We start from the raw sequence: 15,141 nt of genomic DNA on the forward strand, positions 1-15,141 counted from the left end.
CTGGAAATGGCTGAAACAGTTTACGATTAAAACATTACTTTATTTAATGCATATTTTCAACAGTGGGGTGGCGGACATGAAGTCAGTCTCGGGCTTGAATGAGATGTGCAAATATATACTATCAGAAAGCGTCGCCCAGTATTGAATGAGATAGGTGGAAAACATATAGTAGCAAAATACCCAGCGTCGCCCGGGACGAATGCGATAGGTGAACGATATATATTAGCAGAATATTCGGCGTCACCCGAATTTAGATAAGATAGGTGAAACATATATACTATGACAATACCCAGAATTGATTGATTTGTTTGTAATGAAATAATCAGCCCAGGAAATATATCAAAGTTATTATTTAAGTAAGGGGGGGCACATAGTGAGTTAAAGTTATGAAAATTATTGTCGAAATTAGTAACATATCCAAGAATTATGAAAAATGACGAAATGTGAGTTACTTGATTGGTGTGTTTGTAATGATATAATAAGCCCAGACAATATATCAAATATATAAGTAGGAAGGAAAGGCATAATGTGGGTTTTTAATTATAAAAATTATTGTCGAAATTAGTAACATATCCAGGATTATGAACAAAGATTAAATGTGAGTTAATCGATTGTGTGCTTATAATAAAGTAATCAGCCCAGGAAATATATCAAAGTAATTATGTTAGTAAGAGAGGGCGATAAGGATGGTTTAAATTATGAAAAATAATTGTCGAAATTAATAACATATCCAAGAATTATGAAAAATGATAATATGTTATTTAATGCATTAGTGTGTTTGCAATGAAATAATCAGACCAGACAATATATCAAAGTTATTATTTTAGTAAGTGGGGCGATAATGTGGGTTAAAATGATGAAAAATGATTGCCGACATTGGTACCATATCCAATAATTATGAAAAATGATAAAATGTGAGTTAATTGATTGGTGTGTTTGAAATGAAATAATCATCCCAGATAATATATCAAAGTTATTATTTTAGTAGTGGGGATTTGATAATGTGGGTTAAAAATATTTAAAATAATTGTCGAAATGAGTAACATATCCAAGAATTAAGAAAAATGATGAAGTGTGAGTTAATTGATAGTTGTGATTTTTATGAAATAATCAGCCCAGACACTATATCAAAGTAATTTTTCAGTAAGAGAGGGCGACGAGGATTGTTTAAATTATAAAAAATTATTGTCAAAATTAGTAACATATCCAAGAATTACGAAAAATGACGAAGTGTGATTTAATTGATTCGTGTGTTTATAATAAAATAATCAGCCTAGACAATGTATAAAGTTATTATATAAGTAAAGGGGAAGGAGATAAGGAGGGTTTAAATTATGAAAAACTATTGTCGAAATAAGTAACATATCCAAGAATTACGAAAAAATTATGAAATATTAGTTAATTGATTGGTGTGTTTGTAAGGAAATAATCAGCCTAGAAAATATATCAAAGTTATTATTTAGTAAAGAAGGAAGGCGAAAATGTTGGTTACAATTATGAAAAATGATTGTCGAAATAAGTAACATATCCAAGAATTATTAAAAATGAGTAAATGTGATTTCATGCATTAGTGTGTTTGTAATGAAATAATAAGCCCAGATAATATTTCAAAGTTATTATTTTATTAAGGAGGGGGCGATAATGTGGGTATAAATTATGAAAAATGATTGTTGAAATTAGTAACATACCCAAGAATTGTGCAAAAATGATGAAATGGAGGTTAATTGATTAGTGTGTTTGTAATGAAATAATCAGCCCAGCAAATGTATCAAAGTTATTATTTTAGTAAGGTTTGGCAACAACTTTCGTTTAAATTATAAAAAAATATTGTCGAAATTAGTAACATATCCAAGAATTACGAAAAATGATGGAATGTGAGTTGATTGATGTGTGAATGAAATAATCAGCCTAGACAATATATATAGTTATTATTTTAGTAAGGTGTGCGATATGGTGAGTTTAAATGATTAAAAATTATTGTCAAGATTATTACCATATCCAAGAATTATTAAAAATGATGAAATGTGAGTTAATTGATAGTTATGTTTTTTTATATAAAATAATCAGCCGATACAATATATCAAATTTAATACTTTAGTAAAGGGAGGGGCGATAATGTGGGTTGAAATTATGAAAAATTATTGTCGAACATAGTAACATATTCAATAATTATGAAAAATGAGAAAATGTGAGTTAATTGACCGGTGTGTTTGTAATGAAATAATCAGCCCATAAAATATATCAAAGTTATTATTTTAGTAAGGGGGCAGTACAGTTTATTAAAAAAACTAGAATAATATTATTGTGCCTTCATTCATGCTGAACAGAACGCTCACAGCATGCCTAGCAACAATATATTACATATGAAAAATGCTGCTGTGGAATTTCCACAGGTCCCGCTAGTATAAAAATAATAGCAAAAATCTCTCTCTTTCTCTCTCTCTCTCTCTCTCTCTCTCTCTCTCTCTCTCTCTCTCTTTAAAAACAAACTTGTTGAAAACAGAAATAATAATTTCTTTTGGCGACGTCCATGTCACGACTTATATATAAATATAATACTATACTATATTATAATTATTATCAATAACTGATAATAAAATGTATAAATCTCTCTTTTAACCATTTTTATATTCGATACCATTTTATATATCCTGGTACCGGATCATAAGTTGCCTTTTTTTCCAAAATTAAATATGTATTGGATTAAATATGAAAATCGGCAAAAATCGATCAGAATCATCTTGTACGAACGTAGTTGAAAGATAATCAGAACTTTATATCGAAACATTTGGATTATTTACTCTTTAAGAAAAAAATCAAAAAATGTAAGAAAAAAATTGCACGCTTTTGCAGAAAATAAACTTAAAATATCCCGAATAAACTTTCCAATTGCCTGTAAATTAAAAATAAAATAGCAGAATGTTCAAGTGTGATCACTTGAGAATTTCGTATTATTTGGATTCATCGGACTACTGGTCTCATATTGAGTGTGATTTTCACAATGCTGTGGTCGATGTAACCTCCGACCTTTTTCAGGTGTATCTTCTCGAACTCTGGAATGTTTCTGTTGAACGAAACCTTCACAGAGGTAGCGTGTTCTTGTTCCATCAGCCATGACTGGATAGAGGTCCTAAGCAATTCGCAATTGTATTTTTCAGTCGCCCACACTGCGAATTAAGCCTTAAATCGAATATCACTTTTACAATTGATTTTTCCAAATACTCTAACCACTGCGCCACGGATTCTTACGTGTTACATCCATCGAAACGTTGTGAAAAGAATATTTGAGATGAGAACAGTAGTCCGATGAATCCCAATAATAAGAATAACCAATCCGCATCTCCCAAATTCAGAAACGTCAGCGAGAATTTATTTGTGTTAAAGAACAATCCCAATTATTCATTTTCTATACTATTCTATATTATAATTGAAGTATATCACATTTGCGTTGAATTCCAGCCATAGTCGACTAAAGAGAATCTAGTTTAATTAGTGTCTTAATCGCACATTGAGCCAGGTTCTCAAGTTTAATTTCTTCTTAAGAACTGCTAGGGTTAAAGTTTATACATTTTCTATAATAAAAATCATGTAATGATTAAAATCTGATAAGGATTCTAGAAATAAGGTTAAGGAGAATTATTTGATAACTTAAGTCTTAGTAGGCAGCATAAAGTGGTGTAATATATATATATATATATATATATATATATATATAGAGAGAGAGAGAGAGAGAGAGAGATAGATAGATAGATAGATAGATAGATAGATAGATAGATAGATAGATGTACCAAGCCTCAATAAAGAAAATGACAACAACAGCAATCGCTCCTGACGACGATTGGGGGTACCGATTGAGAGCTCTTGAGAAGAATATGGCCGAACAACAAATACTGGGCGCCATAGCATACAACATGTCAGTCGAAATTAAAAAACGCTCGACGAATTGAAAAGTTATCCAAAAAACCGGAAGAAAGAACTCAGTCGTGTTTAATCAGACGTGCTTGAATAATGACTTGCTGCCAAAATATACAAATATATATATATACAAATATATATATATATATATATATATATATATATATATATATATATATATATATATATATATATATATATATATATATACGGGTTGCCCAAAAGTTATTGAAGAGTTTTGAATTTAAATAGACTAAGACATTGGGATTTTTTTTTAATGTAAAATTCAAACAATCTTTATTTATGAAAAATAATGTCTTTTAAATGTTGGTCATTTTCAGCTTCGCATATGTGTGCTCTTTCCAAAAAATTATTCATGGCAGATTACAGAATCTCTGTATTGCACTTTAATTCCCTTATTTCGTTCCTGATGTTTTCCTTCAATTCTTGCAGTGTTTGGGGTTTGACATTTTGCGGTCTGCCAGCTCGTGGAACAAAATAAGGGAGTTAAATCGCAATCCAGAGATTCTGCAATCTGTCATGAATAATGTTTTGGAAAGAGCACAAATTTGCGAAGCTGAAAATGGCCAACATTTAAAAGACATTATTTTGAATATTTTTTACTGTTAGCTTTATTTTCACTCTTGATAAAGCCCGAAAAATGGTGGGCGAAACGTTAAGAATTTAGGTATTCCACATTTCCATTTTCAATTTGTATTGTCGAATTTACTTTAATCTTTATTATCATGAATATATGTCTGTGTGTGTGTGTGTGTGTGTGTGTGTGTGTGTGTGTGTGTGTGTGTGTGTGTGTGTGTGTGTGTGTGTGTGTGTGTGGGTGGGTGTGGGTGGGTGGGTGTGTGTGTGGGTGTGTGTGTGTGTGTGACAATTACTTTTACGGAGGGAGAACGTGAACATGTATTGTTTTAAAATATATAAATTGCAATAACTTACGATACATAAAGTATAAACATACACAATGTCAATTATTTTTACTGGAGAAGAAAGAGACAACATTGTTTGATATCATTAGCCCTTACATAAAGTTATTATTTCAAACGGAAGATCAATAACGGTAAATTGTGCAGATAAGTGATAAAAGCAAACGTGAAATATACACGGATTCCGGGTTAGTTAATATTAATACAGTTAAACAATAACCGCAAATGAACAATCCAAATAATGTTATAAAATGATCAGACAAAACAAGAATTGTTGAATATTTTTTTTTAATTTCCATTTAAAGAAAATTTCGAAAAACAACATGGAAAAATTATTTCCATTCAATTATTCAGCAGTTCTAGCTGTAATAAAAAGAAAAGAAAAAATAGTTTTTAAAAATTTAAACAAACAAAAGTAGCCATTTTTACATGGGGACAATATTTGAGTTCCCACGTTTTTTATCAAATTAAATATAACTAATATAGTTAAAAGTAATGCTGATAAGTTTTTCTGTTTATTTTATTTTGAACTGCCTTATTTCATTTGTGTCTACGTAGATATAAGAACCAAATTTTGTACAAAAATCATTTTTTTATTTCTTTGAGTAAAAATAAAACAACAAAATTACCTCCCTTGCAATAATAACATTCTGAAAAAAAAACATCTTGAATTTGCTGCTTATTTGTAGTGATGGACAAACAGGAATTTGATATGAAAATGTTAATGTCATGTTTCTGAATATAGATGAGGGTCGATAATTTCAATTATTTCGATTATTCGGACTGCTGTTCTCATCTTGGGTGTTATTTATAAGAACCAGTGATGTAAATTCAATTTTAATTTACATTCCTCTATGTTCCCGTGATGCTGAGGTTGCTAGTAAGCCAATCCGATTCTTTGTTAATTGCATACCCATTTATCGCAGTTGCGCGTTTATCAAACAGAGGTTCAATTTGACTTCTAATTCACACCTTTTGTTTTTCGTTTTTGGAGGGGAGAGAGGTTTCTGTTTTTGTTTTTGTTTTTTGTTTTTTTTTGTGTGTGTTTGAACTTGGCATAGTTTTAATTTGTAAGTCCACTTACATTTTAATTTATACTAATTTATTTTTGTTCATTTATGAATTATTATTGTAATTGTTGTTGTTGTTGCTGTTGTTATCATCATCATCATCATCATCATCATTATTATTATCATTTACTCACTAGTAGTTACACAAGCCATCATCAAAGATTGCTCTTTGAGAACAATTTATGGTGTTTCCTGGAGTCTAAGTGACCAGTACTCTTCACCTCGTTCGATAACCTTTGCAAAATAATTTGCGTTATCGCAACAGCCGCTTACCATTGATTTCTCGCTGGGGGTGACCATTGGTCTTCACTGAAATTTGGGTGGCAATAAGCCTCCCCAAGGCTCCAGTCCTCTTTGCACTCATCTAGCAGAGGTATGGCTAGTGCTTTGTCTCAACGGTTTTTCCATCCTCCTTGGCCCTCGTTAATTGCGTATGGTGCCCGTTCATGGTGACACTCATAGAGAAAGAAAAAAAAGGGGAGCGGTATTTTTCAATTATACAGTTTCAGTTTTCATGATTCCACGTGGTGATCCTTTGTGATTTTTTTTTTTTACACAGTGATCACCACTTATCAAGGTCCGGAAGCCACTCAGAGATAAGGGTTATTGCAAGTACATTACGTTAGTGTGGAGATTTGATGAAGTGTTTACTTAAGGGGGCGGTTCATTAGGAATTTGTTAACATTTGACTTGAAGACATCCAAGTTGTAGTCCGGTGGAAAGCAGGCAGACGGAACAGAGTTCCACAGGCGTGCAGTTCTAAGAAAGAAGCTTTGTTCATGGAATCCGCGTTTTGATTTAGGCACAGATAAAGAGTGGGGGAAATTTTTCACAGTGGATTCAGCTAGACGGGTGTTTTTCGTGAAAGATTGGCGAGGGGGGGCCAGAGATTGGAGTTCAGAGATTTTCATCTATAGCTGTTTATGTATGTCCAATTTGTGTGTAGTTTATGTGTAGTGTTAGTCTCCACATTCAAGGGGGTTCCTTAATATTTCTGGAGTTTTTATTATTAAAATTCATTATATCTTCTTTGCCATGACTGATTCCAATTTCCAGCATTCTTTATTTTAAGTTTTTCGGTATCGTTCATAGCGCTCCTACTATTAGTGGTGTTATCTTTAATTTCTCCATTCTTCAGAGTCCTTTGAACTTTCTGTCCACTTCCTTGTATTTGCTCCGCTTTTCATTCTCCTTAATCTTCACTCTGTGGTCTGCAGCAATGGCAAAATTACAATCTGGCAGGACTTTTCGTTCTTGTTAACTATTATGACATTCGGTCTTCTTGCTTGGATGGGTTTATCCGTTTCTATCTCCATATCCCATAAGATCTTGTGACTTTCATTTTCCAGTGCTTCTGCCGGTTTGTGTTTGTACCATTTGTCTGTGTGTTCAAGAAGCAATTGTTTGCATAATTTCCAAAGTACTGCTCTCCCTACTTGATCGTGTGTATTGCTATATTCTTTTGGGGCTAGTTTACGCATTCACTTATTAATTATGTGGTTTATTGTTTCACCTCTTTGTACCTAGAGTCTGCGTTTGCTGTTTTTTGTATCTTGTCGGTCCTTGCTTTGATGTGGTTGATTTTAATTGCGTTATCTTGTGCATATATTATTAGTGATTCGGTTTCCCTCTTAAGGTTTCCTTTTTGTAGCCATTTATATGTGTTTTCTTTAGTCTTTTCTTTTGTAATCCTTATGAATCGTCCATGTGGCGGTTTCGCTTCCCATTTTTCTTTCCTCGTCTCATTCTCCCTCTCTTTTTCTATCTTGTTTGTTTCTTCCGTGTCTCTTTCTGCAGAAATTATTCTTTCAGTGTTATGTATTATGCATTTTTCTAATCCTTTTTGTGTGTTATTTGCACAGTCTTCTGTATACTCGATATCTAACTTGAATTCTTTAGGTACATTTATTCCTTTCAAGTTTTCATCTGAGATCTTATTACGTTGTAAATCCGGCATGGTAATCTCAGTAATGCTACGAGAAGAGCTACACTTAGCTATCTGACAACCCCTTTTTAAAATGACCGTTTGATTGGTGTTATTTGTTATGAGCAACGGAAACTTACTAGACTTGTTAATTTTTACCATCACATTAGCCACTGAAATTCTACTAACATTACTAACAAACCCGCTGCTTATTTGCTCTATCTTATATTCCAATCCCTGGCCGTTGCTAAAACCCACACGAGCCATGTATGTATGTAGATGCCAGAGTTTTAAGTTTTAACGTTCTTTTCTCAGGCAATCTAACTATTGTGGAAACATGAGCATCTTTCTTTAACGCTATATATTCATTTCTTCATTGCTCGTAAATTAAAGTATATTCTCACCTAATTTTGCCTAAGCCAATCACGGCCTAGTATTACACTTCTGGTGAGATTCTTCACAACAGAGAATTCATGTTGGATGGATTGGCTTCCTAGTCCTATCCTTAATCGGGAGAGACTTTCCACATTTAATGAAGATCCATTTCCTGTCCTTAAATTTACAACTATTTTTTTGTTCAGGTCCCTGTATCAATGCACGGAAAACACTAATATTAATTACAGAAACCTCTGCCCTGAGCTCGATAATCTTGTCTAACTTAATCGTAATGGAATTTGTTGCGCATATGTTACGATTATGTGTGTTGGTAACTTTCTGTTCCGTTCATTGGGCGCCTCCGTTTCCTTAGATATGTCGCCTACAGTTTCTCCACATGTGACCCTCTTAACCACAACAGAAACACCTTATGACTTGCCTACCTCTTTCCCTCTCCCTAGTTTACATACTGGGCCCTGTATTTTCTACTCAGTTTCCGCTTTTCCATCTATTATTGTATTTTGGGGAACTGGCTGGACCCCCCGGCTTCAACAAGAATAAGACCTTCCAAATCTTCCATATAACTTCTGTTAAGGCATTCTGATAAGCTGCTTGAAGATCCGGCATTCATCCCTCATCCCAGCCATTTTTACCTTTCTATCTCTGATGCCTCCTATAAAAACATTGCTAGAATTTGTTTCTTAACTAATGCACTATATACCCCTTCTGCTAGTCGTACTATTATCTGCATATAGTCCTCGATTTTTTCTGTTATACACTGTGTTACATTCGCATATTCTACTATATAATTGTTAGGAGTTGCAACAATGTTGTAATCGTCCTCTAAGGACCGTTTTAATTCTAACCATGTTAAACTTTAATTGTTTAACATTAGTTTATTTACAAATAACCCAACCTGGCCATAAGTAGTCAAAAATGCCTGATATTTTTCTACGACTACTCGAAAATACATTTCTAAGTCGTCTAGCCCCTTCTTATGTTCTTTAGAACGGGTTCACCTGTTAATGTTTTTGTTACCGACCCTACTGCCATCCTCAACTCCGTGGTCAAACACTGAATAAAACCCGAAAAGATATGCTGCTCCATTATTTTACTACATAGTATGCAGCGGTACGAAAGAAAACAACAAATGAAAATCTCCGAATTGAATTTGTAACGGAATACAGAAAAAAAAGATTTAACGAAATTTGTAGTGGTTTTTATTTTATGCATACAAAATTATATATATATATATGTGTGTGTGTGTGTGTGTGTGTGTGTGTGTGTGTGTGTATTATGTATATATATACTAGCCTGGGTGACCGGCGTTGTCCGGGTGTTTGGAGGTGGGTGTGAGCAAAAAAAAATGTGGTAGCAAGCAGGCTCAAACCCGTACCGCGAAGGAGGAAAAAGAACGTGAAAAAAACGTGACGTCTTTACCGTTGCGTCCATCGCCAAACCGAAAGTGGCGAAGGTTTAAATTAAGGCTAAACAATGGAAAAGAGGGGGTGACTTTCGAAAATATCGGTGAAAAAACCGACGCCTCCCTGTAGAAAAGTGCCTAGTTGAGGATGAAGAAATAAATGCTTTTACTAATTTTTTCTATATTTGCCGCCCGAATGGACGGTCTGCAAAACGATATCGATTTTGTGAAAATCTGTCGCCTCTATCAAAAGTTTTAGGCATACATACATACATACATACATTTAAACAGACAGGTGAGATTTATAATATAGATTTCTTTTATATATATATATATATATGTGTGTGTGTGTGTGTGTGTGTGTGTGTGTGTGTGTGTGTGTGTGTGTGTGTGTGTGTGTGTGTGTGTGTGTGTGTGTGTGTGTGTGTGTGTGTTTCAAGAGCAGAAGCAATCAGGGTAAAATCGAAAGTCACTTAATTTATGTGTATTTCTTTTCTAGTTCTTTCTTCAGTTGGGATCCTTTTATGTTGTGTCTTTCCATGGTAACGTGGTTCTTCCTGTTCTTTGCGAGAATAGTTAGGCACTGGCATCACAATGCTTGTGTTGCATTTTCTGTCTTTCTGTAACAACTATCTCTTTATCACTCACGTATGTATAATCATGTTCGTTACATTTCTACGAAGATGCATGCTGTTAAAGAAATATATACACTCTAACTTGTTCAAGCCGGCTGACAATCAAACACAGAGACGGTTTCATAACAAAAATGTTTGTTGTTTAATTATTATTTCGCCTGCAGTGGTTGTCGGACGTATTGAGTAAAGGTTGGAAGGTGAGATAATGGCGTAACAATCGTGCGTCTCTATCCGTTTCTCACTCTCTGTATTTTTGTTCGTCGAATCCTTTGTTTTTAGTGACAATTTTTTTTCTTTGTTTCATCAGAGGTCAATATAAGTGTCAAAGTCCGACATGGTATTTTCTTTGTTTCATCGGAGATCAATATCTTTGTCAAAGTTCGACATGGTATTTTCTTTGTTCTCTGCTAACCTGAACTTTGTGTGTGTGCACAATCTCCAAGCTCTTTTATCCAACACTACAACATGCGTTAAGTGTGCACTCCTCGCGAAATACAAAAGAATGCACACTAAACAGTAACACATATTTTTATTATACACGCACTCGGTTCAAAACAGAAATACTTACAATTTTGCACTTTTCCTCTAAAAGGTATTGTTTCCAACATGGAATCAAGAATGCCAGAACGTTCTCGGCAACATAGTTGAACATGTCTCCAGTCGGACTATCTATTTGTTTTCTGATCTTTTCTACAATACATTTATTGCATCCGACATTCCGTTTCGAGCTTGTTGAAAGATACTCTGAATAGATTATCTGCAATTTACAACAGAAAAAAATATATCAGTGTTGACATGATTAATCAGAATCGGAATCGGGAATCTAAAACATTTGAACTTAGGGGGTATCGGAATCGATGTCAGAATCAACAGAAAAAAAATGGTATCTATTTTTTGATGCCCAAAACACTCCTTTATCGATTTTATTTGTTTAATTTTGTTTAAAACTTAATATTTATCGCTTGAATTAATAATAAAACGGTGAATATTTATTGATTTTAAACTGCCAGTAAAACTAATATGCATCACTTCCACAAGATATTATATAATTCTTTTTTTCTCCATGTTACTTGATGGTGGCCTAGGAGTTAAATACTAGACTGCAGAATCAAAGACAAATTTGCAACTGCGTTTGAACTCTTCGATCAACAGCAATCAGCAACTTCTACACTGAATATTGCATAAACATGAAACACCGGTGTAAGTAGGTAATAATAATAAATCTAATACATAAATCTCACTATATCTGTGTGTGTGTGTGCCTGTCTCCGTTTTTCAAATTGTATGTCCTCCTAGTCGGATGATCGTTGGACGATGTACAATAGCTCAAAAGATTGAATTTTTGGTGCAGAATTTTATTAGGGGTGTTTAATTGATTAAATCAATTGCTAAGGAATTAAAAAAGGGTTCAAACTTGAAAGAAATCACAACTTAACGAGCATAGCAACAATGGCGTCGTTTGCGCATGTGCACGATCTGTAACAGAGGTTTATTTATTTATTAAATTTACAAGATTATTAACGCAGTTGTTTGTTTGGTGCAACGCATAGCGTCATCGATTACTAACACCAATATTACGGGTTCTAGCTCAACCATTTCTTTTTATTTATTATTATTATTTTTTTAGTCGCGTGCAAGTGACTCTATAAGTCACTCCATTGGTCCGTCGGTCTGTCGGTCGGTCTGTCCGTATCACTTTTGTGCTTGGTAAAGATAAAAGGTCTGTTGTTAATAGATGCTGTTCTTAGCTTTTTAAGTTTTTCTTGGCCTTCGGGCCGGGATCAAATTGTAGCATCTGTTCCGGCAGATGCTGCAAGCAAAGATCATATGTGGGGACGACCCCACAGATAAGACCTTCGTAAATGTAGGGGCAACCCTTCATACCAATTGTCACTATCGAGCTCCCCTACTCCCCGGTGAGTTGGTCCCCATTTCCCCTTCACTCCTCACATTGAAAATCGGGCTTGTGCCTAATTTGCTCTGTGGGGGTGGAGGGGGGCAAATAAATACCAACCCCACATATAAAACCTTGGTAAATGTAGGGGCAACCCTTCATACCAATTGTTACTATCCAGCTCCTCTACTCCCCGGGGAGTTGGTCCGCATTTCCCCTTCACTCCTCACATTAAAAATCGGCCTTGTGCCTAATTTGCTTGGTGGGGGAGCAAATAAATACCCTTTTCTTGGCCTTTTGGTCAAGATCAAAGTGTAGTATCTGTTCCGGCAGATACTGCAAGCAAATACCATATGTGGGGGCAACTTCACATATAAGACCTTGGTCAATGTAGGGGCAACCCTTCATACCAATTGTAACTATCCAGTTCCCTTACTCCCCAGGGAGCTGGTCCCCATTTCCCCTTCACTCCTCATATTAAAATTCGGCCTTGTGCCTAATTTGTTCGGTGGTGGAGCAATTAAATACCCTTTTCTTGGTCTTGTGACTAAGATCAAAGTGTAGTATCTGTTCTTCCTACATGCTGTACTTATGTTTGTAACTTTGTGATATAAAGTGGGGGATCACTTTTCTGTATTAATTTAATGTAAAATGATCACCCACTTTGCAACCAGTCAGTCTCACAACCATTCAAGTCATTCTCCAAATCATTCCAGTTGTTTTTGAAGGATTCCAGTTATTTTTTAAGCATTCAAGTCATTCTTAAGGTCATTCAGTTCATCCTTAAGTTCATTAAAGTCATTCTAAGTCATTTACTTTTTATTTATTTAAGTCATTTCAGCCCATTTTTCTGTCATTTTAGTTTATCTTTAAGAATTTCATGACAATCCTACATTCACGCATTCATTCATTACACGAGAGCACGCGACTAATGGCTATCGGCCTTGTTTTTGTTACATTCCGATATTCTGGACTTTAAAATGTTACGTAATAATTATGCAAGAACACTTTTATATAAAAAAAATAAGTAAAAAATGTTTTGCTGTACATAACAAAAATGTCATATTCCAAAAATATAGGATATATTATATATCGGCTTATTTGTTAGATTCCAATAATCACGTAAATAGATCCAGTAATTAAATTTTGTATTGAATTCATTCCTAAACTATTTAACCGATCATTATTAATTTTAATTATATGTATATGTCTGTATATTTGTATGTATTTGATTCGCTCTTAAATTAATTAATCGATCATTATGAATTTTAATGATGTGTATATGATTATATAGTTCTGTGCATTGGATTAACTCCTAAACTAATTAACTGATCATTATGAATTTTAATTATGTACATATGTCTGTATATTTGTATGCATTGGATTCACTCCTAAACTAATGAACAGATCATTATTAATTTTAAGGATGTGTATGTGATTATTTACTTCTATTATTGAATTCACTCCAAAACTAATTAACCAATCATTATGAATTTTAATTATGTGTGTATGTTTATATAATTTCTACGTATTAAATTCAATCCTGAATTAATTAACCGATCATTATGAATTTTAAGGATGTGTATATGTTTATATATATGTATGCATTGGATTCACTCCTAAACTAATTAACCGATTATTATTAATTTTAATTATGTATATATGATTATATCTTTTTGTGTCTTGAATCTACTCTAAAACTAATTAACTGATCATTATGAATTATATGTAATGTATATGTTTGTATATGTCTATACATGACATATTTCCAAAAATCACATACAATGTTCACTTACTTTGTTAATGTATTTATGTGTACAATGAATTCTATCCAAGTAATAAGTAATTTGACAAGATAATATTCATATGAAAAAATTATGTAAAATCTTCGAGTAGTTTCATCTTTATATTAGAAATAAGATACTTGCACAGTATCCTACCCAGGAAATAAGGTACTTGTGTAGTATAGTACTCACATGAAAAAACAAAGAATATTTTACCTGTGACATACATAAGTTATTAAAACTGTAAATTCCGTTAAATATTCGAGTAGCATAACTTACATCTAAAAAATTATGTGCTTCTTCACTATAGCACCCAGATAAAAAAAAAACAAATTCTTACCTCCTGATGTACAAAACAGAAAATTTCGTAAAAGTATTGAATTCTTTCATTGATAAATTAGAAAAAGGTACTTGTACTGTATCTTACATAAGAAATAAGGTACGTGTGCAGTATCCTACACAAGAAATGAGGTACTTGTACAGTATAGTATCCCATGTGAAAAACAAAGAAAATTTTACTTGCGACGTACATAAAAGTAATCAAAACCGAAAATCATGTAATATATTCGAGTAGTTTGACATTTATATAAATAAGGGGCTTCTTTACTATAGTACTCTGATGTAAAAACAAACAAACTCTCATCTGTGACATACGGAAAAGTTAGCACAGCAGAAAATTATGTAAAATTATCGAGTAGTTTCATCTATAGCTTAGAAATTACGTACTTGTACATTATCCTACCCAAGAAATAAGGTACTTGTGCAGTATAGTACTCATATAAAAAAACAAAGAAAATCCTACCTGTGACGTGCATAAAAGTTATTAAAACCAAAAATCATGTAATATATTCAGGTAGTATGACATTTAAATGAGAAATAAGGTTCTTCTTCACTATAGCACTCTGATGTAAAAACTCTTACCTGTGACATACAGAAAATTTTGCACGATAGAAAATTATGTAAACTATTTTAAATATGTATTGTACATTACTCGCCCTATGCAAGAAATGTACAATTATCTCATACATATAATACCCGTCCTAGGATAGGTAAAATATTCTTTTATTCAAGGTGGCAAATGATGACTAGACACCAAAAATTCCTTAATCCTAAGAATAACAGTTATGTTCAAAATTTTTCTTATACGGTTCCGAGCAACGTAGGGTGGCTTTGCTAGTCT

The 15,141-nt window shown here is 33.3% G+C and overlaps 2 long non-coding RNA genes and 1 pseudogene across 2 annotated transcripts in view; 2 read left to right on the forward strand and 1 right to left on the reverse strand.

Moving 5' to 3' along the window:
* The window catches only part of LOC145279826 (uncharacterized), a 302,766-nt gene that overhangs the window by 224,168 nt on the left and 63,457 nt on the right, over positions 1–15,141 (forward strand). The gene's annotated exons all lie outside the window — the stretch shown is intronic.
* Positions 5,128–11,322, reverse strand: LOC145280239 (uncharacterized). The gene is made up of 2 exons (XR_013868587.1): positions 10,852–11,322; positions 5,128–5,219 (listed from the first exon to the last, which is right to left on the reverse strand). It is a non-coding gene; the product is annotated as an uncharacterized LOC145280239 (long non-coding RNA).
* LOC145280626 (U2 spliceosomal RNA) lies at positions 12,704–12,841 on the forward strand (annotated as a pseudogene).

The sequence above is a fragment of the Euprymna scolopes genome, chromosome 7, assembly GCF_053919585.1.
Source record: "Euprymna scolopes isolate OS-2025 chromosome 7, ASM5391958v1, whole genome shotgun sequence".
Taxonomy (NCBI): Eukaryota; Metazoa; Mollusca; class Cephalopoda; order Sepiida; family Sepiolidae; genus Euprymna; species Euprymna scolopes.